Source organism: Microtus oregoni, unplaced genomic scaffold (assembly GCF_018167655.1).
Source record: "Microtus oregoni isolate MIOR12 unplaced genomic scaffold, Mior012 000004F_ref0000308, whole genome shotgun sequence".
NCBI lineage: Eukaryota > Metazoa > Chordata > Mammalia > Rodentia > Cricetidae > Microtus > Microtus oregoni.
In genome coordinates, this window is record NW_024543063.1 from 20,161,115 (window position 1) to 20,184,594 (window position 23,480).

Below are 23,480 nucleotides of genomic sequence, written 5' to 3' on the forward strand. Positions count from 1 at the left end.
CTAAAGCAACAAGCTCATGTTAACAGCAGGCCTTTCTGATACTGCCACAAAGCTTGTATTCCGTCAAAGAAAAGATGACAAAGGAGCTACTTAAAAGCACATGCATAGCTTTCAATGGAATATTCTATAAAGGCATAATATTTTGCAATTACTCTTGTTTTCACTCAGTTCAACGTTCACTGTAGATTAGTTTGATGACATTTACCCATACAGGTCTAGCCTGGTGGGTAGTGTGTGAATCTACTATTGTGGGGAGCTGAGGGCTGCAGTCCACCACCCAGCTCCCGCCACTGGCTAGCTTTACCCGAAATAACAACACACAAATTATATTCTTTTAAACACTGCTTGGCCCATTATATCTAGCCTCTTCTCGGCTAACTCTCGCACCTGGACTAGCCCATTTCTAATAATGTGTGTAGCATTCCAAGGTGCGCTTACTGGGAAGATTCTAGCCTACGTCCATCCTGGGTGGGAGCTTCATGGCGGGTCTGCCCTGGGGAGCAGCGGCAGTGGCATCTGAGCTCACTTCCTCTTCCTCCCAGCATTCTGTTCTGTTTACTTCTCCCACCTATGTTTTAACCTATGAGGCCAAGCAGTTTCTTTATTACTTAACCAATGACCTTCCTCTATCAATCTACTTAATAGGTTTTAGTTCTATTGTTGAGTGAGAATTATCCTGGTTCACACTCTGGGCAATCTCAGACAGTCTGATGAATAGAGACTGGGTTTTCTCTAGAGCTGTGTTTGGGTGTTAGCGGGCAAAGTCTTGCCAAGGCTGACAGAGCTGGAAGTGGTGTAGAATCACCTGAGCTCCTTGCTCTTTCTGTTCCTGTGCTTCTGCGGTGGTTGGTTTTGATGGGTGACATTCTTGTTAAAGAAAGAAATGGGAACCCAGAGGCAAAGGGCTGTGTCTCAGCTTTGTGAGTCCTCAACTACTTGACAAAGGCTTTACCATCAAGCCAGAAACATTAAAGGGAATAAGGTCAAAGGTGAATTGTAGTGTTCCAGAAAACAAGCAGAGAAACGCCTAGATCATGGTACCACCTACACATCCTGCACAGAAACAGGGAGACAATGTTTGCAATTTTCATTATTCTATTTCTTTTGTATTTTCTCCCTCCTTCTATCTTTCCATCCCTCTCTTCCTTGTCTCCATTCCTTTATTCCTTCCTTCATTTTCTTTCCTCCCTCCCTCCTTTCCTTCTTCCCTACCTTCCTATTTTCTTGTTGCTTCTCTTCATTTATTTTCTTTTATTCATCTGGCCCTCTGATTATGCCAAGACTTCTCTTTCTTAGCATTTTTTTTTAAAAAAACCTTTCCACTCTGCCCCCTACACAGTCAGTATACTGCATTTTGTAGACTATAATTTTGTTTTCAGTTTTCCATTAATCACAGAATGTTTTCTAAACATTCTAAAATTCACATGGAGGAACAAAAGAAGCCAAGAGAATCCTGAGGAGAAAGAAACAATGCTGGAGGGATCACATTACCTGGTCTCAAATTAAATTCTGATGTGTCATAATAAGTTCAATATGACACTTACTGAAGAGTCACATAGGTTGATGCGGGAGACCAGCACATCCTGCAGCAACAGATGGAATGTCAAAGATGCCAAAACAAAGATGCCAAGAACACAAATTAAAAAGAAAGACAGCATCTTCAGCAAATGTCCTAAGAAAGTCAGATATCAGCATGTAGACTACTGAAACCAATCCCATTGCTTCCCCTGTGCAAAAATCCATTCAAAGTGTATTGAACACATGCAATTTCGAAACACCAGAGAACACTAAGAACTTGCTACAGGCAAGGACTCTAATAGGTCAGTAAATATTGACAAGCATTGACCTATGGAGCGAGGTCAAATTAATAAGTTCTGCACAAAAACCTACTCACAGAGCAAGCCGTCAATAAAATGGGATAAAAATATTTCTTAACCTTTAGTCTTTCAGAGAAACAATATGTAGAATATGTAAAGAACCCCAAATATTTAGCAACAAAAGAATGGGTATATCAGTCAAAAGATTAGTAGATGTTTCAATAATACAATTCCCATTTGAGACAATTCTCAAATGAAGTGTTGCAATTTTTAATATAACTACTAGACTTAAAAAAACAATGTCAATTTACATAAGAGATAGTTGTACTTTGATGCTTATTTTGACAGTTTGCACAGTAGCCAACTGACAGAACTCAAAAAGTGATACACCCCAGCACATTTTATCAGGCTTTATAGTGCACCTTAAATTTTAGCAAAAGAAAAATCAAATCATAATCCTTCTGATGTATGTGCACAGATTTTTAAATTTCTATCAAAACAGAGGCAGATATAAAAGAGCTACATCCAAGCAGTATTTATACTAAGGTTACAGAGTTGGAAAGTAATTGAAATGAATTCACACTGTGCCTCAGAGTAAAGGAGACAAAGATGTAGTCCACTCAGTGATGCATAAACGTTACTTGATGAAATTGCAGATATTATGTGTTTACAATGTTTTGTGAACCAGAAAAAATATGAGTTTCTTCATTTAAACAATTAAAAGTATATTTAAATAAATTTGAAAATTACTTTAGCCATCACTTGTTATCCTTTGTGGCAAATAACATCAAAGAAGAAATCTACAAGGATGGTAATGGAAGGGATAGAAACTGTCATTGCTGATAGGATATAATTAATTGGCTAATGATAGATTGAACAAAATGTTCTAAGTATTAAATTACCAATAATTAACACCAGAAGTTAGAAAGATCTGAAACAAATCTATACATGAATCACAAAAAAGGAAGAAAAAAAATGGCCTTTGAAATAGCATAAAACACTAAAGAACTCATAGTAAATTTAATAAAAATTTTTAAGTTGTTGAGATGAAAAATTTAAAAAAAGTATAATAGGATGTAAATATTTAGAAGGATATGCAATATTTATTGATTTGAAAAATAATCAACATTTCAAAGATGTCCATTATTGACAAATTGAGTAACTTATTTCGAGCTTCAAAGAAAACTAATTTAACAACATATTAAATTTAATTTCCCTAGTAAATTTTGCTTTGTTTGGTGCCTATGAAGTTGTATTTCCTGTCCTGATAGCAGGGCAATTCCAGCCTCCTTCCTTGCTAGCATGAACTGGGGTTTCCTTTGAGATCAACCCTAAAAGTCTAATCATTTCTTTGTTCCCTGAGGCCTGAAGGGAAAATACCTCCCACTATCTAGAGCAGGGCAGTTGTCTCAGGAGCTCATAATGCAGCTTCATATATTATCTGACAGGCCTAGGGATTATCTTTATATGCTTGACTTTTTTTTTCTATTTCTATAGCTTATAGCTTAGATAAAAGTTATTTCCATGGCTTGGAATTTCCCCTTTGCTTATCTTACTTCTAACTATTATTTCAATTGCAACTCAAGCTACCTTTTCCTTTAATGCCTTCCCTGAGCAGTCCAACAAATCTGTCTTTTCATCAAGATAGGGAGCATTCCTACAACTAATTGTGTGACCCACTCCTCAGAGGGTTAATTTTATCAAAGGTTTTCTATTACTTCAAGTAGGTTTAGTATCTTTGTGGATTAAATAATGCTTCTCTATCTTACACAGTATCCTTATGGACCCTTTTCACTCAATGCACCTATAGAGAAGAAAAAAAATAGAATAACTATTGAAATCTATCTTTAACGGTGGTGTCTCCCTCAGGTTTACATACCTTTCTGTGCATGAGACTTAGTGCTATGTAAAGAAATTATGAGAAGTTTTTAGAAAAATCCCAGCAAGTACCAGGAGAGTTCATGAAACTGAACTCATCCCTTCTCCTGTCCTTGCCTGGTTAAATATGGTGGTTGTGTTGACTGATTGCTTCAACAGAGCTGCAAAAAGCTCAGGTAATTGCTAAGGAAAGGAAAGTGGGTGATGGTTACATAACCATCCAGTCTATCGTGTGGACAAAGTGGGAAGTGCAGGTTCTGGGTGACAAACGTGGATGGGATTATGATCAGGGATCCCTAGTGAAGAGGGAAAGCATCACACCACCAGCTTCATTAAAGGTCTGAACAGGTGCACCATTAAACCTACAAGGTATGTCAAGGGGTGGAAGGTCATCCTGAGAGAGGATGAAAACCCAGGTGGATATGGAAATGAAACAATGGAGGGAAAGACCTTAATAACCATGCATTTTATTCCCCAATCAGTCCCAGGCACCAGAAGAACATTATAAAGATTATAAATGATAAGAATTATAAAAGATCTGGACCAGGCACCTTGAGACTCCAATGGCTGTTCAGGCTAACGAGGACTTTAAAGTTGTAACAATAGAGATGGCAGGAGTGGCCTCTTTGCCTTAGCCTCCTCAAGGTGACTTTAGGAGAACATAGTCCCAACAGTCTGAAAGCTTCTAGAGCATCCCTCTGGGTCCAGTCAGTGCGCTTCCTCCCTCAAAGAGAGACATTGGGAATGGGAATCTCCTGGTCATGTTGTTTTGGAATGGTCAAATGGCACCATAAGCAGAAGGCTCCTCTTGGCTTTTTTCTACAGAATCATGCTTTTTGGTGTCTAAACAATGACCCAGACCCAGACTTAAACCACACTGGAGGAGCCTCAGATTCCTTCACTAGCAGAAAAGAAAACAGAATTCTTTTTGATACCTAGCGGATAACTCTGTTCTGATGCAGCTTGTAGGGTCTTTATCAAAACAACGCACTCCATAGACAATGCGAGGGAACAGTAGACACCGGCGGGGCATGGGAGTGGGTGATGAGGTAAGATGCTTTTTCCTTTTCTCTGTTTGTGTGGGAGAAAGCTTGAGATAGTATTGTGCATTCCTTTCTTTAGGTCAGGTAATATCTTAACCCATTGTTAGGAAGGGGTGGGCCTGTTGACCAAGTCTGACGCAAGTGTCTTCTTAGCTACAAACTAAATTCCGGTAGAGATACTGTCAGCCCAAGGTATTCATTTGTGAGTCCTTTAAATAAGGGTTGGCTGCCTTTCTCATAGCTCTTGAGGAACACTTGACTTGGAAAACTTCAATTTGGAGTACTTTAGCCCCATAATGCACTGTTAATTCTATTCCTCTTTGGATTAGACTAGACCTGAACTGGGGATCACGGATCTTTGAAAGGATGAGATATAAGCTCTTCAGGTACATTTAGAGAAAATCATTATTTTTGCTTGATATTTTATAGAAAGTCATTATCATTGCCTATATCTATTTTAAGGGTTTATGCTATTTTTACCTTGTGCTAATATCCCCATTTTTCTATACATCATTTAATTAGATAAATTTTGTTTTTATGGTCAGAAGTATTAGCAAAAGAGAAATGAATGGTTTGAGGGGAAGGGAAGTCGACAGTTGATATAGTGGTTACAAATTATTTTATAACAAATTATTTCTCAAAGAGACTAGATTTAAATAACACACATTTATTATTTCACAAAACTTGGGTGTCAATAACCCAGCCTTAGCTTACTTGTGTGTCCCAGATTCAGGGCCTCTCACAGCGCTTCAGTAGGGTATTGCTAAACACTGGGGCCTTATCTGAAGTCTGTGGCTGCAGGAGTTGTTTCTAAGCTCTGAGGTTTTTAGGATCATGTTCCATCAAGGGTATTAGCTGAGTGGTATCGGTTTTTATCGGTTTCTTGATCATTATTGGTTCAAAACCACCCTAAGTTTCTTGTTCCTTGTCTCACAAACTCTTAATGGTTTTTGCTCATTTATAGAGACTGTGCCAGAGGGACGGAGAGTCTGCTGTCAAGGTAGAACTCTCTAGTTATAGTGGCCTTGCATCCTGACACCTAAATATCAGTTCAAGGCTGTTTATGAATTAAAGATAACCTTGTTTTGGCTTATAGTTCTAGGGAACTATAACTAGAGAGTAAAGTCCATGGTGGATAGCCTGATATTCTTGGAGTTCTACTGAGTCATATGTTATGGGGGATTTTGATGTGAATGCTAGCATCTCAAGACAGAAAGAGAAACGAGAGAAAGAGTTAAATAGATAGATGTTAGATAGATAGACAGACAGATAGATAGATAGATAGATAGATAGATAGATAGATAGAAAATATAAACCCCAAAGTCTCTTAATGATATAAGACCTCTCTTCAGGCCCTGCCACCTCCAAGTCCGCAGTATCTCCCAGTATCAGAACTCTAGTGACCAACCTGTTACACATCTATGTTTAAGAAGCTCTCTCTTAAACTATAGCTTTAACTTGTGTTGCATAACTTGTGTCGTGGGGAAAACATCCCATAGTCTTCGTTATTTGTTGGAAGCAATCACTGAGCAGCTGATAACTGAGAGACAATGATTAGGTAAGGACATGGGATGACAGTATTTCTCGCTCTTATGAACAAACCTGCTTACTATTTTCCTATAATGTATGCAAGTTTATAAAGTTCCCCCAAACAACGGTAGCAGATGTGGAGGCTCTGGTTAGATTTCCTAGCAGACATTTAATGAGACCAAACACAAGGAAAGAAAATCAAACTCAGAAAATTTTGTGCTTTGGTACTTTTCTCAGGAGTGCCCTTAAAATTCTCTAATGGGAAAGAAATTGGGAACAGGCGGTGGCAGTGGTGAACGCCGTCCTGCAAATCTGCCAGGATACTTGGGTTTCAGTTGTCTCTCTTCACCCTCACAGCTGCAGACAGCTGGAATCTGAAGCACGGAGTGTGTGTGTGTGTGTGTGTGTGTGCGCGCGCGCGCACGTGTGCGTGCACGCGCACGTGTGTATTTCCTGACCCTCTCTCTGCCACTCACGCATTCTCAGCTTCTCATGCTACCTGTGCCTCTCACAGATGAGGACATTAGATTTTATATTTCTTGGCATGACGTCTGGAATTATCTGAAACCAAGACACTGGAAATTTGTCCTGCTCTTGGAGTCTGTGTTACTTAGTAACAGTCCATTTGTCCTAAAGAATTTTTTTGTGGAAAAAAAATACAGCTTAGCAGTTTCTCTGCTTTCTCAAAAGTCTTTAAAATATGTTCACCAATGAGCCCAGAGAAACAGACTAGTAACGTTACAATGTGCCATGGAATATAACATGAAATTTATTCCTTGTGTGTCTTCATAGCATTCATAGGGACGACTTAAGGGAGTCAAGGTTAAACTAGTCAATGAAAGACTCAGGGGTTTTGCCATTTCCTAAAGTCTTTTTATGTTGTTCTCATCCCAAACCATAAAAGAAGCTCTGTTACTTGCTCTGACCTTGAAAAAAGGCGTTGTGGTGTTCAGTGTCAAATTTCCTCCCATTTCATATCTATAGAAAGGAATGCCTTAACTTTTTTCTACGGTAATTGTGCGGCTTGAACAATAGCAAATCCGTGAACGTACATCTGAAGGTGTGTCATCTGCAATGCTGATTTTCATTCCCCCTGGTGAAAGTAGATACAAGGAGTTGCACAGGGCATGTGGGATTGCTTGGCTTCCCATTATTAGATGACTTCTCTATGTGCTGCTAACTCTATTTCCCTTGAGGAAGATTCGTGACTCTCATGAAGTTTTCACAGAACACACAGCAGGGAGCATGATGGTGTAGCCCAAGTGGTGGCTACACGGAAAGGGCTGAACTAGCAAAGCTATCAACAAATCTTATTCTTTTTTTTTTTTAGTTTAATGGTAGGATTTTTTTATTACATTTTTATTGATTTTTATTAGGCTTTACATTTTTCTCTGCTCCCCTCCCTGCTGCTCCCCTCCCCGAATGTGCTCCAGATGTAAAAGGAGTATAGGAGAGAGATATTTCCATTTATATTTTTCTCCTCCATAAATTCTTAACCTACAAGAAAACAATGCAAGGAGAGATCTGTCTAAAAGTGTGAACAGATTTGAAACCGTGTGTGTGTGTGTGTGTGTGTGTGTGTATGTGTGTTTTTATGTGTATGTCTTTTCTCACGGTCTGCGTGTTTCATTTGGAATATATATTGTGACCTTTTATGTCTTTGTGTGTGTAAGTTTATGTTCAGATACCTATAATGTACATATGTGTACATTATATAAAAGCCAAAGGTCAGCGTTGAGTGTCTTCTGTCACTCTCCCTTATCTTTTAAGCTAGAATCTCTCACTGAATTCAGCGCTCACAAATGGGCTAGGCTGACTGGCCAGCATTCCCTGGTGATCTGCTTGTTATTCTGCACTCTGCACTAGGTTTGCAGACGCAAGCCATGGTATTGACTTCTATTATTTGGATTCTGGGCATCCTAACTCCAGTCTTCATGCTGTGTGGTAGGTAGGCAGTGTGCCTACTTCGCTATAGACCGAACATTTCCCTAGCTCCAGGATTGGAAACTTTCACACCCTGTTGCCTTTGGGAGCACTGGAGTTTCTGAAGGGCTGGAGCACTGGGGCTTCTGGTTTCCATGTGAGCGCTTCTTCTCTTTTCTATACAGGACAACAGCGAGGCCTCTGCAAAGTACTGGGAGAAGAGTGAGCGATGCAGAGAAGTGCTAACCCAACCGGGGGCAGGTCCTGAAAAGACACCGGAAGCTGAGTGTTGAGGTTGGCTGTTGGCTCAGGAAACAGCTGGAAGGATCTTCAGAATCTGCAGGTAATCCACATCTCAGTAGGATCTGCAAGCAAGGGGGAGGCCAGGCAGACCTGCAATCAGAGAGCAGGCCGTGCAGTTCTGCAGACAGGGGGGGCAGGCCATGCGGTTCTGCAGACAGGCCATGCAATTCTGCTAACAAGGAGAGCAGGCCAAGTAGTTCTGCCGGCAGGGAGACATGGCCAGGCTCTGAGAGACTCTTGCTCTTGTATGATATGAACTTCTGTCTATTTGACTGCAGTTTCTGTGGTAAAGGTCTAAGAAGCCCCCAATAATCGTTATGGGTAAAATTCCGGATGAACATGCTGCAGTTAGATATATGCTCAAATTTGTTTCCCTGTTATTGATTAATTTTAAATTTAATGGCTTATTAGCTGTTTGAGTATAGTGCATTTCTTTTCAAAACCATTTACTCTTAGAAGTAGGAAAAGTATAATTTTGTGAGTAAATGGAATTCCACTGATAGTTTCCAGCCTAGAGCAAGTTATACTGTCTGATTCATTGGACACCTTCACTTCTCTTAATGACAATGTCTACCGCCATATTTCCATATTATTATATACAGTGCTATTAGACTGAGAGTTAATAAGGAATAGGCTGTTTTAAGAATTTAAAATATATTCTATCCAAGAAGTAAACTGTATTTCGGTATTGTCATTCAAATTTAACATATATCTCGCAATGATGAGGGTAACTCAGGACTGGTCTGAGTCATGTTTGGCATGTATCAGGTCTTGTATTCAAATACCCATAAAAGATCAACTGATCTATAATAATAACAATTTAATAATAATTTAACCTATCTGTCAACAACATAAAGTCTCACCCGCTAGGGAAAGTTGTTTCGTGACTCCTTGATTGGTCCAGCTATGAATTTGCTTTGTGCTCTTGGCTGAGATGGTGTGTTAGTGATGGAACCCAGGCCTCAGGGGCGTTGGGTTTTGCCCTCACCCCTTTTCATTTTCTGGCCCTCGCCCTGAGAAGAACCTGCTGGGTTGATCTGTGAGGGCTAGGGGGAGAGTGGGAGATGTAGAGTCAAGTCATCCTGGAGAAATCCAGCTGACTTTCAGACCTCGGAACAAAATAAATGCTCGTTGTTCTCTGCACCGGGCTCCCGAGACTTGCTGTGCAGCATTATGGGGCCATCAAGATAATTTTGCTTCCTTTCCTTCTGTGTCCCATGAATCGTAGGATAGTTTGCCAATGCTCCCAACTTGGATTGTCTTCAGGGCAGAGAGGAAAAGTGGGGATGGGTATGAAGATGGAGCTGGGAGACCCCACCCGCCCCTCCTGAAATGCACCTCCAGTCTAAGATGGTGGTGTGGATGGTGTCCCTTCTGTTCAACAAAGGCTATAAATCTGGATTTTATTTTATTTTTTGTTATTGCGTTTGTGTTTCTATGCATGGCTGGGCGAGTGACATTTCAAGACTATGGAGGTCATAGAACAACTTTCAAAACTTGGTTCTTTCCTGCCACCATGTGCGTTCCTGGGGTTACACGTAGCTTGCCAGGCTTGGTGGCAAGTGTCATTGTCTGCTGAGTCATTTTTCCCAGTTCCCAAAGCTAGATTTTTATGCAGGATTTACAAAGTATGATTTCAGGAACTAATTAAGAGTGTACACCGCTCTATGTGAAAGACCAAGTTTCCTCTTCAGCAATTTAAAGGCTGGACTGTGTGCACCTATTTAAAGCTCCAGACTGATGAGCTCTGGTCTCAGGTCATCCTGTATCATATTTCTGCTACAGTCAATTACAGTCAATCAGCACAGTTCTCATGGGAAAATGTACATTAAATATATTCCTCTCCTAAAGAATATTTTACAAATCTGAACACACTGTAAAAACTACAGTCAACAAGAAAAGCCTATGAGACCCAATATCCCCAAATCCCTTACCCACTCCAAACATCCAAATCTAATAAGCCCTCCTCCTTATTATACTAGAAGCCGACTTTCTTTTTTTCATTACCAGAGGAAATGAGTGTTTCCATTTCAGAGGTCTTATTTTTCTTTTCATGGTATAAAAACCTTAAGATGATTTATTGCTGTGACTTAAGTGATTTCCAGGCTATGCTCCATCGAAGAAAGAATTTTAATTCCATTACATTATTTTTCTTAATAAATTAGTTATCAGCTAGAAAAATGACCTGATACCTCTATTCCAGAGGAGGAAAGCAGGAAGTTTTCATTTTAAGTCTTCATTAGCTGCTGCTGATTAGGCCTGTAAGAGGGATTCAAACTCCAGATTTCCCCTGTCATAGAGGACAATTAAAGGTGGGGGTGAGGGTGGGTTGTGACGGGTGGTGGGATGGGACACCGGACTCTAACTTCTGCGCTAGGTCCTTATTCATGGTTGTGTGTGGCTTACAAAATAGAGACCTCTGCAAGTATGTCAATTTAATTTAAACAAAATACAGTTAGTCTCATTCAACTGAGCATCGAATGCAGGATAAGAAATGGCACAGAAAGCAGAAGAGGCCAACCCTGCCCTGAAGTAAAACAGACTTAATGAAGGCCGAAAGGAGGAGCCAGTACTAGGGGATATTTGTGCTTGTATTTGGAATAATAGGTTAAGATACATTAATGATGTTTGTGTCATTCTTCGTTAGATGGGGAGAGGCACTGCCATAGCCTCTGTGTTTCTTTTTAGAATGGCTTTTGTGTTTTGACTATTTAATAGTTGCCAAAAAGGAAGCGGTCACTTTAGCACTTGTTAAGAGCCAATGATGCACTAGGGTAACATGTTTCATTTACACAAGGGTGCACAGCAATAAAAATTTGGGTTCCCATTTTATTCAATGAGGGAACAGACTCAGAAGACCCATAGATCAACACAGACATTACTCTCTCCCTGAGACTTTTCTCATTATCCCTGTGCTTTTCCCTGAACTCTGTAAAATATACCCAGTGTTTGCATTCTAGCGTATATAGCACATTCTAGCGCATATAGCATCTTTGTTTTGTTAATAAAATTTAGGATTTGACAATTTTATCTATTCATGAAACATATTGGGATTATCTCATCCAATTCTCTCTTCTCTCTCTCTCTCTCTCTCTCTCTCTCTCTCTCTCTCCCAACCCTCTTCCTGCAAATTCCTTTGTCATTTTTATTTTGTTTTGGGAGCCACTGAGTTTAACCAACACCATTCTTATGGCTCTGGATGTGGAGCTATTGGTTGGAGGCTGATGAGCTCATCAGTGGCTCGCAACTGAAGACAATGACTCCCATTCCCCACCCCCAGGATCTATTAGCCAATAATTCAACAGGAAGAAGTAGGCTGCTTTTCTCACTTATGACTGACTGTTGATGGGCCCAGTCTTGTGCAGGACCAGTGCAAGCCCCTGAAGCTACCATGTTTTCACGATTGCAATGGCTGTGTCCTGTCTGGAAGACAACAGTTCACATCCCATCGCCCTATCGCTGGGCTCTTACATCCTTTGCTTGACGTTTAATGCATCTCAGGTAATAGCAGTAATACAAACATTATGCTCAATTTGAAGCACGTTTACAGACAGCTGCTTATTTCTGTCTCTGGATGAGGAAATTTTGACAACTGGGGGTTGATCTCGATTATCCAGCAGTTATGCACGAAATGCCTACATCTATGATGTCATCTAGTCAAGGTCATTCCTCCTGCAAGTGGAAACACCTGCAACTACAACAGAGATTTTCCTAAATACAAAGAAGAGGGAAATATTACTAAATTTTCTCTTCTCTTCAAGGTCTTAAACTCATGATAGAGATTTTTAATTCCTCGCATAATTATAAACTAGAAACCAATACCTGACACACGCGGGGCTGAGACCATGTCCCCCCCCACTAGCTAATGATGAAGAAATACACCTGAGAATTAGAAAACTTTCTGAATATCTTCATCCTCCTCAGACCCAAGAAGCTACATTCTGAAAGGAAAGCATCTAAGAATGTGTTTTCACATATTCTATCTCATCCTTACCAGTATGTCTATTTAAGAAGCACTGGTTTAAGGAAATTCAGTGATTATTTAAGATACACTTGGGGGTAGGTCTTAAAATGTAAAATAAATGCCTCATGTGATCTTAAATACGTCTGGACATCTGGAGCATAGTTCAGTTTGGAGCAGATTTGCTTGGAATGAGACCCTTTTTTTCAAAAGTGTAAGAGGAACTGGTAGTGAGTATTTAGAACAGCACATAGACTGTCCTGCTAGTATGGGATGTGGGGACCTCAAACTTGATTCAAGATATCCAAAAGCCAAGTTCTCAATACAAAGATTTATTTGCCCAAGAGGGACAGAGGACATGGATAAGGAGCAAAGACAGGAGACAGAAGAAGAGGGAGAAAGGGAAGGGAACAAAGGAGAGAGGAAAGGGGCGCCAAGGAGAGGGGAAGGGGAGTTTGTTTCAGAGGACAAAAGACTGTGTCTCTCTCTCTCTTTCTCTCTCTCTCTCTCTCTCTCTCTCTCTCTCTCTCTCTCTCTCACACACACACACACACACACACACACTTCCTCCTCCTCCTCAAGGGCCTCAGCCTACCATGAAGACAGACCTATCATATGAAAAAGATAGCAACACATCAAATGCCTTGGGTGTTCTGAAAACCGCTGTTTGGCTCAGAGTGCTGTGGGATGTGGGGGTAGGGTGTCAGATAAGACATGCTGTGGAGTACATGGATGGTTCTCTACATGGGATATGGCATGAGTGGAGAGTTTAGGATGAATGCAAAGTCCCAAGGTGCTTTTCCTTGAAAGCATTTGTTTAAGGAATCATGGTTTTCAACCCTTAATTCTTCATTTTATACCCTAACTGATAATCTAACAATATTTTGTTTTGTTTGGAATTTTTTCTCAGTAAAAATATGTTCTATTTTTCCAAAGTCCCCAAGGATTTATTTCAGAAAAAAAAAAGATAAATTAAAGCAACCAACCTGGAAAAGCAATGTTGATTATTATCAGTGCTCAGAGTTAAGAGTCACGGAAGGGGTCCCCAGCCCCTCCTGACAGACCAAGCCTTGGGACCTTTTCCTATTCACCCTTCGCTCACAGTGTTCCTCACACCCTGAGCAGCAGCTGCTTCGTGTCCTTTCCAGTGGCTGAAGAAGCCACTTTGCTGACAAGTGTGCTCTGTGTCCTACACCTGAAGTGCTCCCACGACCCGCTCCGTTTTTCTCTCTTCAACTGCCTACCCCTTTCCATCTCAGTGGTCAGTTTCCATTTCCTATCAGGAAAACATCTCAGTAGCTAGGCTCAAGGCTGTGGGCCCTCCCGCCCTGTGTTGCTGCTGTGCCTTATCTGGATTTATTACGCTGAATTTCGAGTAATCTGCAGGAAGGGAAGGGAATTTTAATCTAAGTCTTTCACTCCAATGAGTCACATGTGTTTATCATGAGGCTTGTGAGCAGTAAGCGTTGTGGAAGAAATGACTTGGTGTTTCTCCCAGCATGATCTGGGGTTTGGGACTGAGATGCCTCAGTCTGGAAAGTTCAGATTCTTATCCAAGAGCCCTACTGGGCATGCAGCATCTAAATGTGATATGTTCAGAAACAATTATTAAAACAAACAAGGAAGGAGAAGGGGAGTCTTGTATAAGGAAAGAGGGATTGTCTGCTGCAGGAAGTACACATTTTTTTTCCTCTGTAGCCTATCGGATACATTTCCCTTGGGTTTTTTTTTTCTGTCTCTCAGCAACAAATAAATCTGACAACTCATACATAAGAAATTCATTAACATTCAATAATTAAATCACATCTCAGGCCTTGTACCCTTCTCTCATAAATATAATTTGCCAGAGACGTAGCAGTACGATGCAAAGAAGTCCTGTGTTTCTTCTAGGCACCTGTCATGGAGAAATTTCAGATATCAGGGTTTCCAAGGAGTCCCTGTAAGATCACCTTCCCTGGCTCCAATTTGATCAACTATTTAGTAGCTTGTGAAACATGAATCAGAGCGGAGGCTGCTAGCAGCCACCAAGTAGCCCTTGTTCGTGTCCACAGGTTCTCCTCATGATGTAATCACTGCTCTTGGAACACCTTGTTTCCAGGCAGCAGGTTCGGGAAATGTTCAGTAAACAGAATTAAGGAACCAGAGAAGAATGCTGTCCCACTCGGCTTGGCCATGGTTTAGAAGTTGCATCTGGTAGAAATTAGAGATACCAGCGAAGGCACTGTTTTTGAAGCCCAAGATAAGCTGGAGGCAGAGAGTAGAGAAGGGAGGATTTGGGGATGTGGGAAGTGACTGAAGGTCCTGCCTTTAAAAATTATTTCTTCATTGCTCCCTTGGGCATTCGGTTCAGAGAAATAAAAATGTATCTTCACACAATAACATCTACACAAAATACACATAAAAGTTTTATTCATTAGTGCCTCAAATAAGGAGCAACCATGGTCCCTTAGGAGCCATACATAACATGACCTCTTCCTTAGCCTTGGGAAGAAAATTACTGGTACATGTAACAATGTGATAGGATCCAGAGGAAGAATGTAGAGTGAAAAAAAGATGTTTATGTCAGAGGGTTGAAGTCAATATGACTCCGTTTGTCTGGAATTTTTGACAAAATCATGGAGGTAGAGAGCAGATTGAAGGTTACCAGGGATTGAGTGTGGGTGCGGGTGTGGCTGTGACTGACCATCGAGGCAGCACTAGGGAATCTTGGGATGAAAATGGTTCTGAGTCTTGTGCCTTAGACAGATGGAAAAGGTACGTGAGTTTGCCCACACACAAGGACACGCAATGCTGGCCAAAACTGAATATTCTCTGTGGATTACCTGAGGATCATTTTCTTGTTTTGGACACTGTGCTATAGTTGGACAGGATATTTTCATCAGAGGAGGATTAGTGGAGAATGATAGGACATATGGGACTTCTCTGTTCTTTGTTGTTGCTGTTTCAGTTGTGGGGACTGAACCCAAGGTCCATGCATGTTAGGCAGGTGCCCCTCCTATAAGATATATCCCCTACTACAACAATATATACATACAAGTGCATTGTATATTATATTTAAAAATAGAGACAGAGCCTCACTAAGTTTCTCAGACTGGCTTTCAACTTGATCTTAGCCTACGCTGGTCTTGAACTTTTAATCCCCTTGACTTGGCTTCCTAAGTAGCTAGAATTACACAAGGCCTGGGTCTTTTATTTTTGATCCGTGATTATTTCAGAACAGATAGTTCTTAAAAATAATTTTCTAAAACAATTAAAATTTCAGTGTGGTTGAGAGAAATGAAATCTGTCTCTCTCTATCTACATACAGATAGATATAGATAGATATACATACAGATAGGTTATTTTTAGATGTTTTAGAGAGATCTAGATTTAGATTGTAGTTTTATAGCATTATACAACTTTTGTAAACCATAATATAAAAAAATAGGTGATTTATTTGTACATGAAAGACTACGAATAATAGATGCAGTGGGTTTACAGGCTCATGCTACTGTTAGAGTTTGCCAGTTTGGGCATCCCTGGTATTGGGGAACGGGTGACTCACAGCTACAAGCTCTCCAAGCTTCACTTTTCTGTACTTGTCGCGTATGCTTCCCACAAAAGAACATCTCTCTTAGGTGTTTCCTCACATGATTTGGTCTTGTTATTTCTTTTGCACAGACTGCCACATATAATAGGATCTTTGTAAATGTGATATATAGGGTACTGTGTGAGAGGTATCTATACATTTTTTTTTAATACTGTATTAGTTTAGAGACAGAAAAATCAATCTAAACAGAATCAAGTAAAAAGGAAAACACTGACTCACGCCACTGAGTCAGATTCATGCCTGGCTTCAGACTGTGTTTCCTGCTATCTTTCGGTTCCACTTTTGCCATCTTGGCTCCTTCAGCAGCTGGATTCTGAACATGGGTCATAGGAAGGCTACTGCTGCTTTAACATCGATCTGCAAAGCCAGAGATCAAGCATATCAATCTTTTATTAAATGGTGCCCATAAAATTGCCAGCATTCACTCTTTCTATGAATGTCCTGGGGGAGGCTCCCTTCTCTGGAGCAGCCAGCAGAATGGTGGTTCTCATTCTTCCTACTGCTGCCATCTTTTCATATGGTTGGGTGAACCCAAATATAAAATTATTTTTGTGACTACTTTATAATTGTAATTTTGTTATTGTTATGAATTGTAATATAAATATATGTGTTTTCTAATAGTTTTAGGTGAACCCAGTGAAAGGGTCATTTGACCTCCCAAAAGGGTCACAACCCACAGGTTGAGAACCTCTGCAGTAGGAGGCAAGGCCTATGATGAATAGTCTTACCCAATGTATAGATTTGGCCCAGGCAACTGATAGTAAGCCCAGGAAAATGCGCTTAAAAAGAAGTACAATAATTCCATAAGACAAGCAAGGAGGTGAGGATTCTTCATCAGAAAGTTAAAGATTTCTACATCTCTCCTGTGGCTGGCAAATATTGGGAAAAGGAGTCAAACAAATTTGGAGGAGTCTGAGATCCTGGTGGTGGCAGTTTGCTGCACACACTAACAGAACAAAAACATAAATAAGAGACCATTTGTCACAGATGTCAGGTTACAATCTGACACAACCTAAATAAGGTAACTTATTTATCCGACGATTGCCTTGAGTGCTAATGAGTAACCTTAGTGTCTTCCCCCTTTCCATTTTAAAGCACATTAGTAGAATTTTCATCTGCTACATCGTTGCAGGGTTAATTGGTTTTGGTTCGTACTCAGCACAGATTCCATTATTTTCATTCCTCTCTCGAGATATTCTTTATTCAGTCTCCTAATTTCCTTTCTGTTCCTTACCGATGGTTCAAGGCATCTAAAACGTGTGATTATCAGTGTTAATAGTGACTCTGTAGAGCTTTCCCCTTAGCGTCTCATTTTCAGTTATGGACATGGAAACACGAACAGAGTTGTGTGTGCTGCTAGGTCCTCTTTGGCGTGGCAGATCGTGGCCCTGAGGTTCTTGAGTGAGCCACAATTTATAGGTGATTCCTTCCCTAGTCAGAGTCATGTAAAAAGACTCTCCCTGAAGTAGGAAATAATGGAGAGTGCTCTGGACTTCATTCTACAGAGATGTTATAGCTTCCTTCTGGAATTCCTTCTGTTGATCTGAGGCATGCCTCGCTTTCATACAAAATACACTGCATCTCTAGCTTCCAATCACTTAGCCCCTGTTTAAGTTCCTTGATATAGATTATTTTACTTTTGTATGCGCTCCTCCATAAACTTTGCAATCTGTACCATGAGTTATTATTGTCATCTTCCTAATTATTTCTTCACCATATCCTGGTGACTGTAATATTTCTTTCCTTGCTGCTGTGACCACTAACTGATAAAAGAAATATAAATACAAGGGATGAAGTGTTTATTTTCACTCAGAGCTTAGAGGAAACAGTTCATCATGCCAGGGAAGGTATGGCCACTTGGGTGTCAGGGGCTTGTGGTCCATGAAATGAAGAATTAGATTAGAGCAGGGGCAGTCCATAGGCCATGGACCTTTGTCAGATAGTTAGAAGCTCTTAGGTCACAAAAGTTCCATGGCTTCCCTGTGATCGTTAATATTGATTGTCAACTTGGCGGGACCTGGAATCCCCTAGGTGACAAGTCTCTGAAAACACCAGTGAGGGATTATCTATATCTATTTCTAGGCAAGAATATAAGGGATTATCTTGGTAAGGTTAATTGAAGAAGGAAGATTCTCTTAATTTTGGGTAGCAGCACCACCCTATAGCAGACCTTTCATGCCTGCCTTTTCCTAAATATCTGACATGGAGTCTTAATTTTAATGCTCAGCCAATAGCTCAGGCTTATTACCAGCTCTTACATTTATGTTAAGCCATATTTCTTATTTACCCTCTGCCATGTGTCAGTACCTTTATTAGCATGGTATGTTCAGCTCCTCCTTCTGAGTCTGGCTGGCGACTCTGCTTCTTTTCCCATCATTCTCAATTTGGTTCACCCACTTAACTTTATCTGTTTTAGTTATTGGTCCATCACCTTTTTAATTATACCAATAACAGTGACAAATCTTCACAGTGACAAATGGATTATTCCACAGCACCATCCTTTGGGTTGAGGTCTTGTACTGAATAATAATAATAAAAAAGGGAGAACACGAGCCAAATACTACATTCTTCTCTCTCTATTTCATGATCATGGATACAATGTGACCAATTATATCAAACTCCTGCAACCATGACTTCCCCACCGCTATGATGAACCCTTGAATTGAGAGCCAAAATAAATTGCTTTTGTCAGAGTGTTTTATCACATTCACAAGACAAGTAGCCTCTGCACTCCTAACAGCATGGCTAACTGGGAGCTTAGTGTTCAAATGCATGATCCTGAAGACCTATCACATTCAAACCACAACTAATGTCCACTTCTTGGTGCTTTGATTAAACTCTTATGAAGAATGACTGTTCGAACACAAGATACCTTGACTTTACCCCATAGCTTCTCCTACCTATCTCCATCCATTGATTATGTCATATGATACATAAAATTATGATTATATTTATGACATATAAAACATGTACCAGTAATCTTGATAGCCTGTGCTCCTGTTGCTAACCACTACGCAGTTATCAATGAATTCTCATGGTACCTAGGTAAAGATGACACATAATACCTCTCCAAGACAGCAGGACCTGGCTTGCTAGAACCCTACTGACACTCAGCCTTAGTTGCCCATGTGTTTTTTTCAATGTCTCCATCTCTGCACCACTGCCTCTCAATTAGTGTCTTGGACTCACTTTCACATAGATTGCTTGCGTTTCCCAGAATCTGTTTGCTTTCCTCCATGTCAATATGCCCTGCACCTCACTTGTCATTAGCGGCGGATTCTTAGAAATCCTTCTCTAATTCCCTCTGACTGAACCCTCTTCACATTCCAACTTCTGAGACACATAACAGCTTTCCAAGGTACAGTTTAAAGTTTTAAATGCGTTCATTTGATTAACAACATGGAAACCGCTTTCAAGACAAAAGGCATTTCTACCTTCTGTACTCTATACCTCTCGCTGGCCAGTCCCAAGGCCCCAAGGAACAGACTTCTAGGATGTATTTGTTGGAACAGAGTAAAACAGGAATTCAGTGAATATATTGGTGGGTGGATGAATGATGAAAACTTTGTTTTCTTCAGAGCCAATGCCCCTATCTATAGGCTTTGGCCTGTGCTATCTTGTGACAAACACTTTTCTGAAGTTTAATCTTTGCTACCTCCAACAGTGAGGCTGATCATTCTGTCTTTCTTAGCACAGGACTGTTAAAATCGGACTAGCAAGATCATGTAATGATCGGGAAAAAAACAGTGGCAGAATCTGGGAATAGCTGGGTAGAGGTACACATATCCTATCAAGGGACAAGAAAAATTGAGCTCCAGTGACAGGTGGAACAAGATTGTCAGCTCAGGGTAGCTAGGTTTCCTAGTTTGAAAAGAAAAGCTAATGGTTGTGGAAACTGTTCAGGGCAAGCCGAGTTCTGTCCCTATAAGCCACATGCAAATGCCTGACTCAAGAACCTGTTGATTCCAATATGGGGAAAACAGACAAAGGAAGAACCCTGGGCTTATGGCCTATCACTTTATCCAGCTAGCAAGTTCCAGGTTCAAGGAAAGAACTTATTTCCAAAATATGGTAAGGATTGATTGAGGAAGCACCCAATTTCAGGTCCTGGCCTCCATATACATGTGCACACATGTGCATGCACACATCCTACATACCAAAAAAATGACTATGATAAATCCCTGTTTTAAAACAAGTTCATGAAAATTAACCTTAAAATATTAATCTTATATATTATACACTAAATGTACAATATAAACTTGAATGAAAATGCCCACACTAGCAGTGTCATGTATAATGGATGCATACAATAAAAATTTTAAAACTCCATAAAGAAAAATCCATAAATTAATGCATCAACAGGTTTATATTAATTGAAATGTTCCTTTAAACTACACAATGAGTAGTATTTGCCGAGCATCTTAAATATATTTGACAACATTAAATAATCTGTACAAGCGATCAGGAATCAAATGCAAGACATAAACTGTCAACTTTTAACATTTGTCTTAGATTTATTTTTGGTAGTCTCTAATATTTTATGTACTGCCATTTGTGATCCAGTTAGTCCTACTGAATCTTCTCTAAAACTGCCTCTTTAACCAGTCTTTTCTCCTTCCATCCAGTATTATTCCATTTCTTGATCTGTGGCCTTCCTGAGTATATTTCCACCCTTGTTCCTTCAGAAACATAGATAGATGGTAAATGCCCACATTAAGATGTTGGTGATATTTTACAATTCTATAATAGTTCCCAAATGTCAGTTACTGGGTACAAATGGTAGAGAATTTCTGCTTTTTAGGGTACAGAGCAGCACAGAAAGCAACCTTCAACTCGAGCTAGTCATATTCTTCATATTTAATTTCATTTATTTATTTTTAATAAACTGTGCTTATTAAGAAAGACCCAGTTTAACAACTGTGTAACTAGTTGCTTTCTTAACCCAATTCCAGCTTTCCCCACACAAATATAAAGAAAGCAATAAGCATGGAAAGGTCTCTTACTCTGGCTGAGCCAGTCTTGTCTCAGCTCCTTCTTTCCCATGGGAAGACAGAAGGTATCATGAAGAAGAGGTTTCAGAAGACTTGGGACAACTGAAAGATGGGAAAAAGGGATTTCATCATTCCCCAACTGAAAGTCTGATTTAGGCTAATTTTTAGGAGTTGAAGACCCAGGGCAAGTTTTGAAGCTTAACATAGTCTAGAGCCAATGCTAGTATCCTATGGGACCTGGTTTTTCGCAGAACTATTATAGCCACTATGGAAAGAAAGCAAAGCAAAATTTCAGTAATAACAAATTATAGTCTGACTGGGTATAAGGCAAAAGTTTAGAGCAGTTCCTATGAGGAGGATCATAGCTATTGCTAACAATTGGCGTGGCTCAGCAGGGCTCTGAGGTGGAGGATCTTGTGTATTACAATGAGTACACAGATCTAGATCAGTCACTGAGTGGAGTTAAATAAGACTGGATGCCTCAAGAAGAGAAGTGGATGGGGGGGAATGGGGAGGAGGAGGAGGAGGAGGAGGAGGAGGAGGAGGAGGAGGAGGAGGAGAAAAAGAGGCTTTCCAGTTGTATTCTGTGCTTCAGAAACACCTAGGAGCACAAGGCTTCAAATGAGGTATGGCTCACCTTACGAGACCTGGATAGAGGTGGGTAGTCCTTGGGCTTCCCACAGGTCAGGGAACCCTGATTGCTCTTCGAGCAGATGAGGGGGGGGGGGGGGACTTGTTTGGGGGAGGGGGAGGGAAATGGGAAGCGGTTGTGGGGACAAGGCAGAAATCCTTAATAAATAAATAAATTAAAAAAAAAACAAAAAAAAAAACAAAAAAAAAATGAGGTATGGCTGACTGAATGCCTTAGGGAGGATGCTCAGATGCCTATCTCACATTGAGGATGTAGGCAAGATGGAGAGATTAGAATTCTCAGGAAGCTGACCAATGAGCTGAAGGGCGTCTTTGTGTTATTTCAGTCTAGTCATGGTGTTTTGTACATTATGAATATTTTTGTTTGCATCAGTTTAAATATAACCCCTCTATGTGTTCTTAAGATATATTATGAATAAGCAGACTAAATATAACACAAGATTACTTCTCTGATGAAAAGCAATACTTTATAATTAATTCAGTAAATTCTACAAATATTTTTAAACACACATACGGTTTAAAGTTTGAGTAATTCTTGCATACAAAGCAGCTTAATTGGGACCCCAGCTTTTCTATGGGGGTTTTAATCACTTCATTCCAGTTTCTCAATCCCTTAGAAGTATGTTCTTTACCCACATAATTGCTTATTATTTTAATGATTGCATTGGGAAGGTGGAAGCCATTTAAAGATGTATTCTCAAGGAAGGTTAGTAAAAAAATAATCACAGCAAAAAAAGGAGAATCCATGCTACATCTCCAAAGTTTATATTAAAGCACCGGTTGGGTTGTTTATCACATTTTATCAACTAATATACAGAGAAAACAGCCAATGAGCTAGAGGGGGCTAGTAATGAAAAGCCACAATTTCACACTCCACCATTTTCTATTTCATTCCCTATTCTAGTGGTAGCTTCTTTTTAACCCTTCCTACTTTTGTTCACTGGGGGTGGAATTCCTTATTTTTTAGGAAACATGTTTGGTTGGGTGCTAACTCCAAAGACCTACATATCTTGGTCTACGGATCCTTGGAATTTCACCAGGTCTGATGCAGAAAGCCTTGCCTTCCATCCAACTGCTTTGCTTTCTGCCTCTCAAACGTTGCTGCCCCACCTGGTGGGTGGGAGGATGATATTTAAAATATTTCAAGAGTAGCAGAGTGATTGATCTTATCAGTTGGAGACAGGCCCCTCAGCTTAATCCTTTGTGTTTCTTACCTATTCTCCCATCCCCTTCTGCAGGTTATTGCCATTTTGTTTCTGTCTGGAAATTGTCACATTCTTTATAATAGGAAACACATAGGTGAAGCTTGGGATGTAAAAGGTTTGAACTTAAACAGGCAGCACTTGCTAGCAGTTTTAAATCATTGTGTTATTATTTTGTGAGGACCTGAGATTGAAACTTTGTCTGTAGAGTATATGTTTCTTTAATTTGTTGCTTCAGGATTTCACATAGAAATTAATTTGTTTTGATAAAATCAAATCCACCCTCAAAGCCTTCCTTTAGCATCTCCTAATCACCCCGCAACACTTTTTCCTTCCAACTTCATGTATTCTTTTTAAAAATAACCTACTGATTCTACTTAGTGCTGCCCCTATACTCATGGTGAAGGACCAACCACCTGAGCATGGGCCACCTTTCACAAAGTGCATCTGACGAAAAATGTGCCCCCTGCATCCAAGCCGATAGTGCCTCAGCTAGGGCTGACATGGTATTACCTTTTCCATCACCTGCGCTGGAATTTGAAGATTTTTAACTTTCATGAAAGAGTCTTATGTAATTTGAAACCTGAAAATC

The 23,480-nt window shown here is 40.1% G+C and overlaps 1 long non-coding RNA gene across 1 annotated transcript in view; it reads left to right on the forward strand.

The window, feature by feature from the left end:
- LOC121447505 overlaps positions 1-23,480 on the forward strand; it is a 179,893-nt gene that overhangs the window by 8,495 nt on the left and 147,918 nt on the right. Inside the window, exon 2 of the long non-coding RNA XR_005974185.1 lies at positions 8,377-8,534. This is a non-coding gene — a long non-coding RNA (uncharacterized LOC121447505). The remainder of the gene's footprint in view (positions 1-8,376; positions 8,535-23,480) is intronic.